At 39.8% G+C, this 19,253-nt stretch overlaps 1 pseudogene; it reads left to right on the top strand.

Moving 5' to 3' along the window:
• Window positions 1-2,022: 2,022 nt before the first annotated feature.
• On the top strand, window positions 2,023-18,700 carry LOC111951862 (lysophosphatidylserine lipase ABHD12-like; annotated as a pseudogene).
• Window positions 18,701-19,253: the final 553 nt, after the last annotated feature.

The following is a 19,253-nucleotide window of genomic DNA, read 5'->3' as shown; positions in this document are numbered from 1 at the left end:
TCCCTGATGAAAACCTGCTCCAGAGCGCTCTGGACCGACGGTTCACCTTCCAACAGGACAACGACCCTAAGAACACAGCCAAGACAARGCAGGAAGTCTCTGAATGTCCTTGAGTGGCCCAGCCAGAGCCCGGACTTGAACCCTATCGAACATCTCTGGAGAGACCTGAAAATACCTGTACAGCAACGCTCCCCATCCAACCTGACAGAGCTTGAGACAATCTGCAGAGAATAATGGGAGAAACTCTCCAGATACAGGTGTGCCACGCTTGTAGCGTCATACCCAAGAAGACTTGAGGCTGCAATTGCTGCCAAAGGTGCTTCAACAAAGTACCTTGTAAAGGGTCTGAATACTTATGTAAATGTGATATTTCAAACTGTTTTTGTTTTTTCATTATGGGGTATCGTGTGTAGGTTGAGGAAATGCACTGTATATTACACAATATAATGCTTTAAATATGTTCATGTTATAATAATGTTATKTTAATGTTATGATATGTTGCCTACCTTGTAGGTTTTGTGAGATGTAGCTTAGAGGATCCCTTCTCCTGTTATTTAAATACTCATCATCATTCATTGCATAACAACATGCAAGGGAGTAGCCTTTATTGTAAYAAGCCCCTGGCTGGCAGAATTTACATTTAGCAAGTTATGCGCTTTCACACAGAAATAGTGTGGTTTGAGCCAGTGCCTAAAAATGATGGTCAAGAAATAGTTTTCTGACTTCCCCATTASCATTAACCATGCTACAGTAGGAGTTCTAATGTATCTTTAATTGTATGATGGTCTTTTTCTGACATTTCCTGGATCAGGTTTTTGACCATATAATAGAACAGAATAGAGATTAGTAAAGTTTTAWTCTTGGTTATCCCAGAAAACAAATATTGAAACATTTGGTCAGATGCTCGTAGTGCATCCACGAGAGATTGGTAAAGTATTATATTCCAGTGGATTATTTTATTCTATATAAGCACATACAAAACAGCACATAGTAGTAGTGTAGGTCTACATCATAGGCCTACACTGTAGATAGACGACTGAATTGTATATGTGCCATGTGAAAAGATCCCTCTAACAAAATGATTTTAAAACCCCATCTAGTGTACAAACTGAAGTATGCAATAGGCCTTTGTGCTTTGGGATTGTGTTCTATGAAAGACTGTTTTCCTTACTTTCAATGATTGCCACACATACAGTGGGACCACTGTARAGTACTTTCACCCACATCAGAGACGGAAGAGGAAGCGAGACATTCCARTCCCTKATTTTTTCTGTTACAAAGCAGGTCAYTGAACTAAGTAGACCKGACCCAGCTGCCATTGCATTGGTGCCTATGGGAGAGCCACCCCCTTAAGCAGACAGGAACTGACTTTATCCGCGATCTTTGACCACATATRATAGAGCCTATGAGTTATGCTGCATTCATAACCAATTGGGAAGTGGGAATGTACCACCMTAGAGTTAGATAGAGGAGACTAGATAGATTAAACATGTTTTCACATGGACATTACCATTGAGGGCTTAAACCATTGTAAAGTAGTCAACTGGGTGGGACTTCCTATGTTTGAAGGAATGATCCCATTATTCCATCCGGGTCACCATAAGGGATCAGCCAATGAATTACACTTGTGAGCAAATATTACATAATTGTGGGTGGTAGTAAATCGTGATCCTTAGCTTCATAACTGTTCAAATAACGCACTCTAGGTGGCAGTATTCAACCTTTCAGTTTGTTTACCAACTCATAGAAGCAGTAAATGAAGAAACCGGACTACATTGAAATGGAGATAGCCTCAATGGCGCTGCTTGTGTGCTCACAAATGCCATCATAGGACATATATAAAAATTATATCTCGTTGGTTCTCTGTTTACCACATAGGACTGGGGAAAAATCCATTTGTATGGCCCTCTAACTGGAAATTGCTAGTGGGAAATGGTGGAAGCCCTCAATGACAAACAGGTTTWWTCATCTAGAGTCCTCWAACTCTATAGTGCTAACTTCCCACTTGGTTACGAACGCAGCATTCGACAAAAGAACAGACGTACAGTTGGCGACAAAGACAAAGTCCAGTAGTTAGTCACAAAGCCTATATGTCAATCTAGATCAGACCATATTGTTTCACGYCAGTGTTTTTACCGGCTGCATTGGTTATGCAGAGGACTGGAGGCTCATATAGRAAATAGTTTAGTAAACGTCTCAGGATGAGGAAGAGGACTGGTGACCGTGACTCCAAGAAGCAGAAGACTGCCGGAGATGAAGCTGGTGTGTCATCGAGTACGCAGCCGAGGTACAATTGCGTAAAGTTATGCTCTCTAGACTAGAGTATAGTAAATAAATACGCCTGTTAGGAGCACGCCAGTTTGTAGTACTAAAAAACAGAAATGAAACCTCGGGTTCGTTCAGCCATTCCTATGCGGGAAATTAATGAGGTTTTGGGATAAAGSCCGAATGAAAATAAGGTCTGAGCAGTGGCGATTTATAATGTAAATCTTGGTGGAGCAAACGCACCATTTTTTTGTTGATGCATGCCAGCAAAGCCACTACCCTATACAACACTAAACAATACATTAATTGAACTATAACGGTGACAAACGGTTAGGGCCTACATAAAGCTGTCCTAACAGCAGCCCAAACACGTTACCACTGCTACACTGGCAGCGAAACAATTCATTCAGCCMCATTTACTGCCTTAAAAAAACATTGCTGATATGACTGACTTGCMTAAACAAATGTTGTTTCTACTGAAAATTGAGATGTACAAACTATGGCATAAGGGGACGATGAGAGGCAATCCGTAATTTCGATGAAGACATTAATGAGCGAGCTAGGATGGACAGTCAAAATAGGTATTTGTTCAGCACTTTTGAAATGTAGAGCGACAGAATTCAGAAAATGGGCCGTTCTTACAGTATTCTCCGTGTACACCAAGTCAGAACTGTACGATAAATAAAGGGGGCATATAAGCAGACAATGAAAGCTCTTACAATATTCATTGATMACATTTCTCTAAAACAGGCTATAGGCTACATGTGCACCACCAAGTCAGAACAGTAGGCTAAGTTATGAGGAGGAAAGGGACTAAATTATTAGGGTGAGGATCATGGGTTACTTACAGCTTACTACATAACAGGTAGCCTAGGGGTTAGAGCATTAGGCCAGTAACCAAAAGTTGCTGTATCAAATCCCAGAGCTGACACGGTAAACATCTGTCGTTCTGCCCCTGAACAAGGCAGTTAACACACTGTTCCCCAGTAGGCTCTCATTGTAAATAATAATTTGTTCTTAACTGACTTGCCTAGTTAAATAATGGAAAAATAAAAAAACATACACTCAGCATTACTTTCTTAGCTATGSTATACATGTCTCCCTGGCATATTACATAATTTATGCAGCAGTATACAATATATTTTTGGACTCACCTTGTTGTGCTGTGCTCACTTGAACAGGAAGGTGGAACGGCTGTCCTTCGTGGGCAAATTTGTCATCAAACTTTGTCGCCAAAGTCTGGCATTTTCTGYATTTATGGTGCTTTCAAGACTGGGAACTCGGAATAAAACAAGGTCTAATCATGACGTCAGTGATCTTCAGGTCGGAGCTCTTGAAAGAGGCCAGAGTTCCCGACTTGGAATTCTGAGTTGGATGACCATTCAAAACTTATTTTTCCAGCCTGAGCTTGTTTTTTCTCAGTTCCCAGTTGTCTTGAACTCACTGAAGTCTGAGATTTCCAGTAATTTTGAACGCAGCAGAAGTCATGCTGGATTGACAGCATGGCCAATGTTGAATGTTTATCCTTTTAAGCTTGGAAAAGAGACCCTTAATCCCAGACTTGGACCACACACCCACTCCACTGAATAGTAGGCTAGTGATTGCTTTGCAATGCTTGCAGTTAGCCACTYATTCCTTCCAAACCACTCATTGTTGAATTTGCGATTTCCTACTTGTGTAAAGTTTGTTTAATGACCAATGAGCACCGATTCATTTTATCTATAATTTCTCTTCATAACTTCTCTTCATATGACAAGGATTGAAAAGGATTTGCCAATAGATTGTCGACTTGATTCATGATGATGACTTATAGCTTGCTAACTAAGATTTTGAAGTATGATGTTGACATCGTCAGTCCAATCAAAGCTACGGTAGATATAACGTGAATTGACGTCATTTTATCTGTGGCCAATGACCTTGAGCCTTCTTGGATGGGCACTTCTAATGTAACTCTATGGCAACACCCAAGGGGCTTGAATTTTCGAGCTCTCCCCGTAGATTTTGCAGTGACGTAGTGTCCCCATGAGTGGCAGAACACTGAGCCAATCACGGCACGACTAGAGAACATTATCAACCCCTACGCTCCGTATTTTCCGCTGGCTTCCCCACCACCACAGAAAGCACTGAGCTAGGCTGAAACCTGCATTTTGGAGCTGCCTTACTCAAGAAAGAGAAAAAGAGACCATGTTTGTATGCAGCTTTATAAACTCAATGATACTTTTTTTATTTACATTGTTTGCAAACTAATATGTGACATGTATTAATGCCAAAATTACATGCAAAACAGGCAAACATGTGGAGCTCAAAACAGGTGAATGATGGGTCGCCACCTAGGCCTAGTGGCCTTTTAACCATTTTAAATGAGGATCTTCCTGCTATGGTACGTTGGTTAGAATGCCCGTCCAGCTGTAAACAATAACCCAATCTGCATGGCTATGTACAAGCTGTGTAGTGGCCTTTCAACCATTTCAATGAGGACCTCCCTGCTATGGCACATGGGTGAGAAGGGCTGTCCAACTGTAGACAATAAGAACAGACCCCCACATAGCCCATGTACAAAGTGCTACAAGCTTACTGAGTGACTGCTTCAGAATACAGCAATATTTTCTGCCGTATATGTATAAATACCCAGATAAAGAGATTTGCTGACCTTTTGCTAGAAATTTCTTTCTTTCGATGAACAAAATATCACAAGAGGGGAAATTTGCAAAGGCAAACTAGTAAATTACCCACCAACATAACTTATGAATAAGAAAAAATATATATAATACAGAAAAACGTGTTCACCACCAACATCTACACAAATGATTTGAGCACCCAACATCCGTTTTTGGGGAGACCTGGGTTCAGTTTTTGGGTTGAGATGTAGGTTGTCGCACTCGGAACCGGACGGAGCGGACTCAAGGTACTGTTAGATGATCCTGAAAAAGTTCAATGTCATGTCCCTGACAAATGCAATATGGTTGTCAGGAGGAAGACGCGCCATCCATGGTTCAATGGCGTCAGAGGGCACTTGCTGGACTCTGTCGCCGTTGCATTATTTCAGCTTCCAAAGGACTCTCATCTGTCGTCCTCTTCGACCACTGGAGCTGGACAGATGGGGCGGAGGTCAGAGAGCGATGGCGCGTCTGGAAGGTGCGTTGGTGAGAAGGGCCAGGGAAGTGATGAGCCAGGTCGGGGAGATGATGTCCACCTGTTGATGGACCATTTGGCCTCTGCTCGGTCTCTTGGCTGTCCTCAATCTTGGTTTCATCAGACTAGAGAATCTTGTTTCTCATGGTCTTAGATTTAGGTGCCTTTTTTCAWACTCCAAGCYGGCTGTCATCTGCATTTTACTGAGGAGTGGCTTCCGTCTGGCCACTCTACCATTAAGGCCTGATTGGTGGAGTGCTGCAGAGATGGTTGTCCTTCTGGAAGTTTCTCCCATCTCTATAGAGGAACTCTGGAGCTCTATCAGAGTGACCATCGGCTCTTGGTCACCRCCCTGACCAAGGCCCTTTTCCCCCGATTGCTCAGTTTGGCCGGGCGGCCAGCTCTAGGAAGAGTCTTGGTGGTTCCAAACTGAAGGAAGAACTTGGTGGTTCTTCCATTTAAGAATGGTGGAGGCCACTGTGTTCTTGGGGACCTTCAATGCTGCAGACATTTTTTGGTACACTTCCCCAGATCTATGCCTCGACACAATCCTGTCTCGGATCTCTACGGACAATTCCTTCGACCTCATGGCTTATTTCTTGCTCTGACATGCACTGTCAACTGTGGGATCTTATATAGACAGGTGTACCCCTTTCCAAATCATGGCCAATCAATTGAATTCCAAGTTGTAGAAACATCTCAYGGATGATTGTGGCGGAAGAATCAGAATTAGTTGGGTAACATAGATAATTAAGATGTCTTATCTGCATAATATGCTTATGTGATATACTTGTTATTAGAATGTGTCCCTTCGGACTCTGGTGTTGGCAGTTGCACTTCTTCCCTCAGCTGGGGCTCAGTCACCTGGGGCCCAGAGAGTGGAGAGGTCAGGCTTGTCTTTTACATGTCCCTGGTGCTATGCAGAATATCAGAAAGGGAAGAGGACAGGAGGGAACAATGTCTTCATATGTGAATGTGTCTTTACCTATTCTAAACCATATGAAGGGATGGCGTGATTAATGGGGAACCAATTACTGGTTTCCACAATGTTTGTGTGCCAGTCACTCCCTCCTTTGGCCTTGGGGGATGTGTGTGGTAGTGTCTGGAGTTGACCAATGGCATAAATCAATTGTCGAGTTGGTGTTTTTGTGCTAGGAGTAACAGGAACGAGATAGGAACCTCGTCTTAGGGACCAAACTGAATGATAATTTATAGCGAATGCTATCTGGCTACGGGATACTCCTTTCTCATTTAAAAAGTCTCACCTTGTGACCCGTTCTATGTATCTGTTGTTCGTCATGTATGTTGGAAGGGGTGTATCTTGGCTATAAAAGACCTTTGTACTTTTGTCTTGCCACTCTCAACGGATCATTAGAAATGGTGAATCGTTGACAAGTCATTGCTATTGCAAAGCTCTCATTATTAAAGATTTAGTTTAAGTATAACTCTGACTTGTGTGATAAGTTTGTCTCCTCATTTGATAGTAAATAAATGAACCGCCACATGATCAATGGAAACAGGATGCACCTGAGCTCAATTATCGAGTCTCATAGTAAAGAGTCTGAATAATTATGTAAATAAGCTATTTCAGTTATTTATTTTTTTAATTAGCAAACATTTCTGAACCAGTTTTTGCTTTGTCAGTGTGGGGTATTTTGTGTAAGTTGATGAGTGGGAAAAAATCATAATTGAATCCATTTTAAAATAAGGCTGTAACGTAACAAAATGTGGAAAAGGTCAAGGGGTCTGAGGACTTTCAGAACTCACTGTAATTGAGTGTAGCGACAGTCGAAAATAAAAGCAAAGTAGAGTAACAGTAGGAGCATGTCCATTGCTTCCGTGTTTATAAGTACCATAAGGGTTGTGATGTAGACACAGGGACAGCACTTCCGTTGCAAAACTTCCTCAATACTGCCCCTCAAGTCTGCTCAAGGAGCTATACGCTGCGTTCCAAATTTCTTGGGTCGCACTTGTGCATACAAGGAGCAGCCCATTTTGTGACGTAAAATGACACTGCGCTGCTCCGTCGGCTCCGTAGACGCCTTTAGGAGATCTTATTCGTTTTGTTCTATCAGATAATATCAGCCAGTTAACATGACCTTTATTAATTATGAAGCCTTTATGTGCTTATTTTGATTACATAAGCTTCCAAATTAAAAAAGTGATGTTTGTTGTTGAATATTATCTCATAGAACAAAACGTATAAGACCTTCTAAGCTTATGTTTGCCACAGACCTTATTCTCTGTGTTCATCCAAAAGCCCATTTATTTCTCCATAGGCTTTGGCCAACGAGCCATRGCGGAGTTAGTCTCCATTAGCGCCTACAAAAAGACTCCATAACTATTGCGCCCTATTATTGGCCTAAAATGCGCTTCAATGCCAATATCCAGTAAGGTCTGCTGACACAGCATGGACCTTTGTCATTGCAATGTTGACGCTTTTTGTCTCTCTCTCTCTATCTCTCAGACCTAGCTCCCGTTTGTTGTGGTGGGTCAAAAGAGGTCTCCTGGTTGTATGTGTCATTTATGTTTCTGTGCCTTTCATGATGCGACTGTTCCCTGACATCATAAAACACCTGGTGTATTCTCACAGAGGTGAGTGTAAGCTAATCATGATAATTATCCAAAATACTGGACAAATCAGGAATAACAAATCATATAACGTATCGTCTGTTTCTCTCCTTGTTTTTAGTCAGGGTCCCATTCTTCGTCAACCTTAGCCAGCCAGCTGACCTGTATCTTAACCACACTGTGAACATGTACCTTAAATCTGAGCAAGGGATCTCATTGGGTGTTTGGTGAGTAGGCTTTCTCCAGGTTACTTTGTGAGTAGGGTAATGTAGCCTACCTACCTTACTTCGGAAGTACACTCACTGCCATTGGACAGTATAGCTTTTATAAAGACAGCATTGAACTTTAAACATCAAAGTCTATACATCGTCCCTTCCACGTGTTGTCACTTCCTAATGTTGTTACTTACAAGTGTTGTCTCACTGTACAATATCTTCAAGGCACACAGTCCCTGAAAGTCAGTGGAAGGAGGCACAGGGAAAGGACTTGGAATGGTACCAAGATTCTTTGGGAGCTGGAATTCCGATTATCATTTATCTCCATGGCAATGGAGGCACAAGGTAGCAAGAACAATGGATTCCTATACAATAGTATTGTTCTCACTTTGAATCTAAAAGTACACATTCTTTCAAACAGGGCAGCAAGTCACCGCGTGGGATTAATACGTGTAAGTGACTGTCGACTACATCAAAAGTTACTTCATCATGGCAGAAAATGACATTGGTGATTGATAAATTGGTGATTGGTCTTTGTGTCCACAGGTGCTGAGTGCAATAGGTTACCATGTTTTGGCTTTGGACTACAGAGGTTGGTTAAACTTACATTTGACTAGACTGTTGAAACATATTTGCTTTATTTATTTAGTCTGAATAAATTTGTATAATCGTTACACACATCCTTGATAACCGAGCATTAGTCTACATTTTGTGGTGTGACAGTGTTATTTTACCTTGCTTGCTGTGAAGAGAGTCCGATAACCAACTCCCAATTCCTTACACTGCAGTAGAGCTCACCCTCTGGTGTGGGTTCGCTGTGACTGCCCCCTTGTGGTCATATACAAATCATTGCACAACTCTGCATTAAGTTTACCTCAGGCAGACAGACATGACATGATAGGCCTATACATAGTCTAGTATGTTTGCATAATGAACAACCATTGATATATGAAACTCTAACAGGTTTTGGGGACTCCACCGGAGAGCCCACTGAAGTTGGTCTAACCACTGACGCCCTCTACTTGTACCAGTGGGTAAAAGCCCGCAGTGGAAGCAGTCTGGTGGTATTATGGGGACACTCTCTTGGCACTGGGTGAGTGACCAAACGTGGGCCTTCAGGTGAATGGTTCAGTTTGTAGAGATGAGATAAGCGAGTGGAAATTATTATTTATGTCATGGCGCAGCAGACCTGGGCAAACAATAGTTGTATTTGGAAGTTTATTTTAAAATACTAACTTTTCAAATACTCAAGGTAGTCTAAWATAGTTTATAGAGAGTTTCAACTAAAAGGCAACTATTTTCTTTAATATTCAAATACATGTCTCAAAAAAACATAATATTTTAAAGTATTTTGAATACCTCTCAGAAAACCAAATAATATTTGAAGGTATTTGGAGAAAAGAAATGATGCATTTGATGGCTGCCAAGTATTTGATGAAGAACAGTTAGTTGAATTAGTCTAAATATATCATCATTAGCACATGGTTTGGAGGGCTCTCCGATATAGATATGAATCTTAATATAATTTATAGCCTAGAATACATGAGGGACATGGAATCAATCACCTCAACATTAGAGTAGACCACTTTTGCACTTTTCAAAATTACTAACAAATGTATTTTCATAGTGAGTGAGACATCAAGTTCTTATACATGTGTAGTACTAGTACCTTTGTGATTATTAAAATAGCAACATAGTTGTTACATAGAACTTTGGAAATTGCTTTATAATTGAATAATAATGGAGTGATTGCATAAGTTGAATAAGGAACAGTCACTTTTCCTGTGTACTGTACTTTCAAAAATGCTCAGCTCATTGCTATGTAATTAAAATGCAATTACCAAAGTATCATGTAACAGCATACTAATAAAATGTTGCTCTATTAAGTATTAAAAAATATCCAAAAACGGCCTTCTTGAATTAACTACAGCCAAGGTAGGTGGAAAATCATGTTAGTTTGTATTTCGAGTGAAATTCAGTGTAYAGTATCCCTTTAAAGATGGTATAGTGTGTGTTTGAAATAGGAACCATTCCCCTCAGATGGACAAACAAGTTCTAAGTTGCTAAGCATCCAACTTGCTGTTTGCAATGTTTGCAAAAATTCCTTTGAATTTCTCTTCAGTATTTTCAGGTATCATAAAATGAATTGCTGCTTTCGACCTTTTTCAGTGGCATGTTGAAAGAGTCACTCACAACTTATTTATACATATGTACTAAATATAATTGGTTAGACTTGATTATGTACACCTGAGGCAATGGACATTCAGGAGAATTTACATTTACAGAATGTTCCGATATAAATGTATTGTGTAGATCAAATATGACTGTCAGATTGGAARACCATAGGAGATTGTGTTCTATTCATTCTCTTTCTATATGCAGTTCCATACAACTGTGCCATTAGTTGAAGGCAGCCAATTCCAATAGTTTCTGAAAAGTKGTCACTCCCAGAAGTCTGTATTCAAATGTTTTTTTAAGTAGTTGTTTTCTCATATCTGTATTCAAATAGTTTTAAAWAGTAGTKATTTTTTGTGATTTGTATTCAAATAGTTGTAGTCAAAGTAACTATTTATTCCCCCCAAAACGAGTTACTTTCCACAAAGCATAGTTAAAACTATACAGTGCATTCAGAAAGTATTCAGACCCCTTCCCTTTTTCCACATTTTGTTACGTTACAGCCRTATTCTAAAATAGATWAAATAAAACATTTTCTTCATCAATCTACACAGAATAGCCCATAATGACAGCACYAAAACAGGTTTTTAGAAACTTTTACAAATGTACAAATAAAAACAGAAATACTTTATTTACATAAGTATTCAGAACCTTTGCTATGAGACTCAAAATTAAGCTCAGGTGCATCCTGCTTCCATTGATCATCCTCGAGATGTTTCTACAACTTGATTGGAGTCCACCTGTGGTAAATTCAATTGATTGGACATGATTTGAAAAGGCACACCTGTCTATATAAGGACCCACAGTTGACAGACATGTCAGAGCAAAACCAAGCCATAAGGTCGAAGGAATTGTCCGTAGAGCTCCAAGACAGGATTGTGTCGAGTCACAGATCTGGGGAAGGGTACCAAAAAATGTCTGCAGCATTGAAGCTCCCCAAGAACATAGTGGCCTCCATCATTCTTAAATGGAAGAAGTTTGGAACCACCAGGACTCTTCCTAAAGCTGGCCGCCCAGCCAAACTGAGCAATCGGGGGAGAAGGGCCTTAGTCAGGGAGGTGGCCAAGAACCCGAGGATCACTCTGACAGAGCTCCAGAGTTCCTTTGTGGAGATGGGAGAAACCTCCAGAAGGACCACCATCTCTCCATCTCTGCAGCATTTTTTTCAACGGCAGGGACTAGGAGACCACTCAGGATCGATGGGAAAATGAACGAGGTAAAGTACAGAGATCCTTGATGAAAACCTGCTCCAGAGCGCTCAGGACCTCAGACTGGGGCATAGGTTCACCTTCCAACAGGACTACGACCCTTAGCACACAGCCAAGACAACGCAGGAGTCTTTGAATGTCCTTGAGTGGCCCAGTCAGAGCCCAGACTTGAACCCGATCGAACATCTCTGGAGAGACCTGAAAATAGTCGTGCAGCGATGCTTCCCATCCAACCTGACAGAGCTTGAGAGGATCTGCAGAGAATAATGGGAGAAACTCCCCAAATACAGGTGTGCCACGCTTGTAGCGTCATACCCAAGACGACTTGAGGCTGTAATTGCTGCCGAAGGTGCTTCAACAAAGTACTGAGTAAACAGTCGGAATACTTATGTAAATGTAATATTTCATTTTTTATTTTTTGCAAATATTTCTAAAAACCTGTTTTTGCTTTGTTATTATGGGGTATTGTGTGTAGATTGATAAGGGGGAAAACAATATTTAATCCATTTTAGAATAAGGCTTTAATGGAACATAATGTGGAAAAAGTCAAGGGGTCTGAATACTTGCCAAATGCACTGTAGTTATCCCAGATCTGATGCAATGTTTCAAACAATTCTGAGGGGTGGGAAAAAATCTAATGATACAAGCAAGCTTTAAATTAATCTATACACTGGAGTCTCTTAAATGAGRAATGTGAGCTTTCAAATCAAACAAATAACAGTCAAATCATATAACCACGATTCGAATCATGAAAACCTTCAAATTAAATGTAATGAAATTTTAATAAAATTGGGGTGTAGAGCAACGGTACAGATGTAGGATTCTGAATTTGATCACTGTTTTGTTGCTGAGAATMTTCCTGCTCAGCAGGAAATGCAAACTTGTAGTGTATTTGAGTGTTATAAAGAKTTCTAAAGTTCGTGATTTCCACTTTAAAATGTCAGACTTGATCTGACCTAACAAAAAATGAATCAACCACTAGAAAATGTCCATTAATTATAATCCACATAATWATTCACATTTCCTGTTACTGCAGGATTATTTTCCTGATGTAGCTGTCACGCCCTGACCATAGAGAGCCCTTGTTTCTCTATGGTATAGTAYGTCAGGGRGTGACTAGGGGGGTGTTCTAGTCATTGTATGTCTATGTTGGCGAGTTGTATGGATCCCAATTAGAGGCAGCTGGTAATCGWTGCCTCTAATTGGGGATCATATTTAGGCAGCCATTTCCCCACTGTGTTTTGTGGGATCTTGTTTATGTGTAGTTGCCTGTGAGCACTTCATTTACTTTCACGTTTCGGTCGCTCTTATTGTTTTTTTGTGCGTTTCATTCAATAAACATGTGGAACCAATATCACGCTGCGCTTTGGTCCGAATGTTATTACGACAATCGTGACAGTAGCAAACTGGCTCAAATGACGATCCTTTATCTGTTAAAGGTAATGTCGTGGAAATTCTTACACAGGGACACTCAAAGTCAATCTGAAATTAATCTTTCTTTATTTTCAGCGCGCTGGAGAGGTTCCAACCAACTCAATGCACCACAGTACACATGTCAATCAGGAGCTCTACCTGGGCAGTCCCAGCAGTTGTCTTATATACGGTGATACACAGAACAAGTTATATTGCATAATTAATTAATCATTATCCTTTTTTGTTTCATCCATGTGAACAAACCAATACTGTTTCATAACATGTGACAGACCAATACCTGACCAGGCTTCTCCTCTCTCTGAGACCTTGAAACTGGATATCTTTCATTCTCAAAACAAGGTCTGGGCGTACTGCCAAATTGCACGCTACTGATAGTGAGGATTTCTAGTCAGCCACTTGCACGCAAACACAGAAATTGGTCTATTGAACAAGCAATGAATAGAACACAGAAATGAGTTATAAGAAAAGCCCAAACATTAATATTCCATAACAGTAATCAAAGGTAATATTGTGTCTGTTACTAAGCAAGCAAACACAATATTACCTATGATTACTTTGAACGTTTTTACATTTACAGTGGGGCAAAAAAGTATTGTCAGCCACCAATGTGCAAGTTCTCCCACTTAAAAAGATGAGAGAGGCCTGTAATTTTCATCATAGGTACACTTCAACTATGACAGACAAAATGAGGGGGAAAAATCTAGAAAATCACATTGTAGGATTTTATATGATTTATTTGCAAATTATGGTGGAAAATAAGTATTGGTCAAAACAAAAGTTTATCTCAATACTTTGTTATATACCCTTTGTTGGCAATGACAGAGGTCAAACGTTTTCTGTAAGTCTTCACAAGGTTTTCACACACTGTTGCTGGTATTTTGGCCATTCCTCCATGCAGATCTCCTCTAGAGCAGTGATGTTTGGTGGGCTTTGCTGGGCAACATGGACTTTCAACTCCCTCCAAAGATTTTCTATGGGGTTGAGATCTGGAGACTGGCTAGGCCACTCCAGGACCTTGAAATGCTTCTTACGAAGGCACTCCTTCGTTGCCCGGCGGTGTGTTTGGGATCATTGTCATGCTGGAAAGACCCAGCCACGTTTCATCTTCAATGCCCTTGGCATGGTAGGCTTTGTTACTTTGGTCCCAGCTCTCTGCAGGTCATTCACTAGGTCCCCCCGTGTGGTTCTGGGATTTTTTGCTCGCCTTCTTGTGATCATTTTGACCCCACGGGGTGAGATCTTGCGTGGAGCCCCAGATCGAGGGGAATTATCAGTGGTCTTGTATGTCTTCCATTTCCTAATAATTGCTCCCACAGTTGATTTCTTCAAACCAAGCTGCTTACCTATTGCAGATTCAGTCTTCCCAGCCTGGTGCAGGGCTCCATATTTTGTTTCTGGTGTCCTTTGACAGCTCTTTTGGTCTTGGCCATAGTGGAGTTTGGAGTGTGACTGTTTGAGGTTTGTGGACAGGTGTCTTTTATACTGATAACAAGTTCAAACAGGTGCCATTAATACAGGTAACGAGTGGAGGACAGAGGAGCCTCTTAAAGAAGAAGTTACAGGTCTGTGAGAGCCAGAAATCTTGCTTGTGTTGTAGTGACCAAATACTTATTTTCCACCATAATTTGCAAATAAATTCATTAAAAAATCCTACAATGTGATTTTCTGGATTTTTTTTTCTCATTTTGTCTTGTCATAGTTGAAGTGTACCTATGATGAAAATTACAGGCCTCTCTCATCTTTTTAAGGGGGGAATCTGTGCACAATTGCTGACTAAATACTTTTTTGCCCCACTGTACCTTGATTAGCTTGACCTGTACCTTTGATTACCTTTGCCTTACACTCCAAATASATATGTATTTCATTCCACTGGTAGGCTTTTCATGATTTAAATCATATCATATTTAACTGTTTGTTTGATTTGAAAAGTAAGCATTGTCCATTCAAGAGACTGGACGGCAGTTATCCTAGCAGTAACCGAAAGGTTGCTGGTTCGAATACCCAAGTCGACAAGGTTAGAAATCTGTTGATGTGCTCTTGAGCAATGCACTTAATTTGCACACTTAATTTGCACCCTAATTTGCGATAGGTGCGCCATACTACTATGGCTGACCCTGTAAAAAAAAAAAAAACATTTCCCTGCACCTATCAGGTGTATGTGACAAAACATTTTTAAATTAACACTTATTTGTTTCATTTTTTGCTTGTTCCACCCCTCATACACAATATATATATTTGTGGGATGTTTAAGTTAGAGAATCTGTCACTACTACTACTACTACTACTAATCTACCACCACTAACGGTGATGATTGAAATACTCCAATCAATAATTAGAAATATGACAGAACATTTTGTCAGTGACTCAAAGTACGAGACATGATCAGTAAACACCATTTTACCCCTCATGTTTGTACAGAGTGGCCACTAACACTGCCGTCAAACTAATTGAACACGGTAGGCTTTACTGAACCCATTCAACTTTTTATACCCTCTAGTTACAGTACAATACACATTTCATGAATGTTTTTTGTGTGACTCAGTTCATGGAAGTTGATCTGATGTACTTTAGACTCAGAATATTTTGCTTTTATCAGGGATTGTTGTTGATGGTGTGATCATTGAGGGAGCYTACACCAACATTCGACAGGGGGGTGCCCATCATCCGTTTGGCTGGGTAAGACTCACATACCCTCCTCTCCATGGCGATACAGTACATCTTAAAACGTCARGATTTAGAATTTATTAATGTACTAAACTGCACTTCTCTTCCTCTTTAATTGTCCTTGTGTCCTCAGTTTTATTGGACGTTCCCAGGTTTTGAGTARTTTTTCCTGGACACAATGGGAGAAAACAATATCATCTTCCCTAATGATGAAAAGTACGTATTTTCTCGATTTAGATTCAAATGAAAACAAAACATTTTGTTGTAAATTTATTTTGGTTTATGCAACTTTTCAGTGTACTTATCATCCTTTAATTCTGAGATTATTAATACAGGTTTGCAATATGCGATAACAAATCAAATCAAAAATAACAACTGTACGGTGCCTTCAGAAAGTATTCACACCTTTACTTTTCCACAATTGGTTGTGTTACAGCCTGAATTCAAAATGGATTAAATTGAGATTTTATGTCACTGGCCTACACACAATACCCCATAATGCCAAAGTGGAATAATGTTTACAAAGTTTTTTACAAATTAATTCAAATGAAAAGCTGAAATGTCTCGAGTCAATAAGTATTCCACCCCTTTGTTATGGCAAGCCTAAATAAGTTCAGCAGTAAAAATGTGCTTAAAAAGTCACATATAAGTTGCAATAACAGTGTGTAATGTGATTTTTGAATGACTACCTCCTTTCTGTGAATTGCAAACACAGACTTTTCAAATTTCTAGCAAAGAAGGGCACCCATTGGTAGATTGGTAAAAAAAGCAGACATTGAATTTCCTTTTGAGCATGTGTGAAGTTATTAATTACACTTTGGATGGTGTATCAATACACCCCAGTCACTATACAGATACAGACGTCCTTCTGAATTTAGTTCCGGAGAGGAAGGAAACTGCTCAGGGATTTCACCGTGAGGCCAAGGTGACTTTAAAACAGTTACAGAGTAATGGCTGTGATAGAAGAAAACTGACTATGAATCAACAACATTCTAGTTGCTCCACAAACTAACCTAAACGACAGAGTGAAAAGAAGGAAGCATATACAGAATAAAAATATTCCAAAACATGTTTCCAATGAAGCACTAAAGTAAAACTGCAAAAATGTGGCAAAGAAATTAACTTAATGTCCTGAATACAAACATTATGTTTGGGCAAATCAACACATCACTAAGTACCACTCTTCATATTTTTAAGCATGGTGGTGGCTGCATCATGTTATGGGTATGCTTGTCATTGGCAAGGAATAGGATTTTAAAAAATATATATATATATATATTCTAACATGTATTGACTCAGAGTTGTGAATACTTATGTAAATTAGATATTTCTGTATTTAATTTTTAAATAAATTTGCTAACATTCCTAAAAACATGTTTTCACTTTGTCATTATGGGGTAGATGGGTGAAAGAAATGTTGAATTCAATTAAAATCAAATCAAATTGTATTTGTCAKATGCGCCGAATACAACAGCTGTAGACCTTACAGTGAAATGCTTACTTACAAGCCCTTAACCAACAATGCAGTTTTAAGAAAGATACCTAAAAAAAGAAAATAAATAAAAGTAACATATAATTAAAGAGCAYCAGTAAAATAACAATAGCGAGGCTATATACAGAGGGTACCGGTACAGAGTCAATACCAAATATTTTCAGTCTCCTGAGGGGGAATAGGTTTTGTCGTGCCCTCTTCACGACTGCCTTGGTGTGCTTGGACCATGTTAGTTTGTTGGTGATGTGGACACCAAGGAACCTGAAGCTCTCTACCTGCTCCACTACAGCCCTGTCGATGAGAACGGTCTTCCTTTTCCTGTAGTCCACAATCATCTCCTTAGTCTTGATCACATTCAGGCTTTACCACAACAAAATGTGGAATAAGTCAAGGGGTATGAATACTTTCTGAATGCACTGCAACCAAATGTGTTTGAGAATCGTTCCGAGAGATTGAGGTTGACTGTTCATGAAAAGCGATGCTTCATCAATTCTCCACAGCTTGAAGAGGATGAGGAGTCGTCTTCTGATCCTTCATGCAGAGGATGACCACATAGTGCCCATCCACATGGCTCAGCAGGTGTGGCATGATACTTTTACTGTAACTSACAATCATTTCTCTATTGTCATCTGTCCATAGTATCCCAAGCAACATTTCTGATATTATCTGTATGGGTTGAATGAATATATATCAAGAAGAGTTCCTGGAAACATGATATTTACAATAAAGAWAGTTTCCACCCCTAATTCTTTGTTGTGTTCCTATCAAGCTGTATGAAATAGCACAGAGCGCCCAGAACTCCGAAAATCAAGTGAAGATGYTACCGTTTGCCGGATCCCTTGGGTACCATCACAATGGATTATACAAAGACCCTCACCTGCCAGACATCATCCGGTTAGAAAATCTTGTCAACTCTTCAGTTGCAATTTCTATTTGGCAAAAATTGCAATTCTGATTCTAAATCATTTCATTCTAACAATAAACGTAKAAATGTTTTCATCCATATTGTTACAGGGAATTTGTACATACATTGGCCCCCTAATCCAGTGACCTATGCAGAAGAGCCTTTGGACATCAAGTGTTTCAACACATCTAGAGGACCGCAAATCCTAGATGCACAGTTTGCACATAAATGTGTCACTTTACCTTATGGCAAATCAGTAGGATGACCTTCAATCACATGGTCCAATCATTGACCTAATATCAGATAAACGTTACATTGTTAGTAAAGTTAAGCAGTTACTTAGCCGAAGGGGGGGGGGGTTTCATTATTATCCAATGCATTATTATCTAGCTGTAGCCTATGTGCAAATGACAAAACCTCAGAGATGGAAGCAATGAATTTGCTGACTGTCGGTTTATGAATGACAAATGTGAAGAATGATGACTAATCAATGTTTAAAGTGTCAAATTTAGGTGAATTCTTTGTATTGATTACAGAAAAGTTACTGCTGAAAACTATTATTTTTGGCTAGTATTATCCCCAGATTCCAAAATCATGTTTGCAAGTACAAATAAAACCTGATRGATGCTCATGAATCTTACTCCATGACTCCTGCTTCTTTGTTGATTATGAACTTGTTTGTTTACCCYACCGTGGGAAAGACCACCCACTGGGCAAAAACTGGTTGAATCAATGTTGTTTCCATGTCATTTCAACCAAATAATTCAATGTGAGGATGTTGAATCAACATGGAAAACTGGTTAAATTAGCAAAAATGAAATTGTTTGTTGATTTCAATTTGAATTCACGTTAGTTGACAACTGACGCCTGTTGAACTGACGCCTGTGCCCAGTGGGAATGTTTGTTTCCACACTCACGACTCTGACTCATGGTTACACAGACAAGTCCTTCCATCCTATTCTAACCCTCTCTCGCCGYCTTTGCATTCATGTTACCTGATGAAATTGCTGTACAATATMATCTTGTTGCCATCTGATGCACATTCAAATGTCATAAAAAATCTACACTGCAAAGCTCTCCCTGTCTTCTGCTGTGCCCTGATTGTATTACTGCTGATGATATCTGGAAATGTGCATGTACACCCTGGCCCGTCTATTGTTGATAGCCCCAATAGAGAGCAATAGTAATGCTGT

The sequence above is a fragment of the Salvelinus sp. IW2-2015 genome, linkage group LG25 (genome assembly GCF_002910315.2).
Source record: "Salvelinus sp. IW2-2015 linkage group LG25, ASM291031v2, whole genome shotgun sequence".
Lineage (NCBI taxonomy): Eukaryota > Metazoa > Chordata > Actinopteri > Salmoniformes > Salmonidae > Salvelinus > Salvelinus sp. IW2-2015.
Note: the sequence above shows the minus strand (reverse complement) of the source record. Positions and strands in the feature narration are given on the sequence as shown.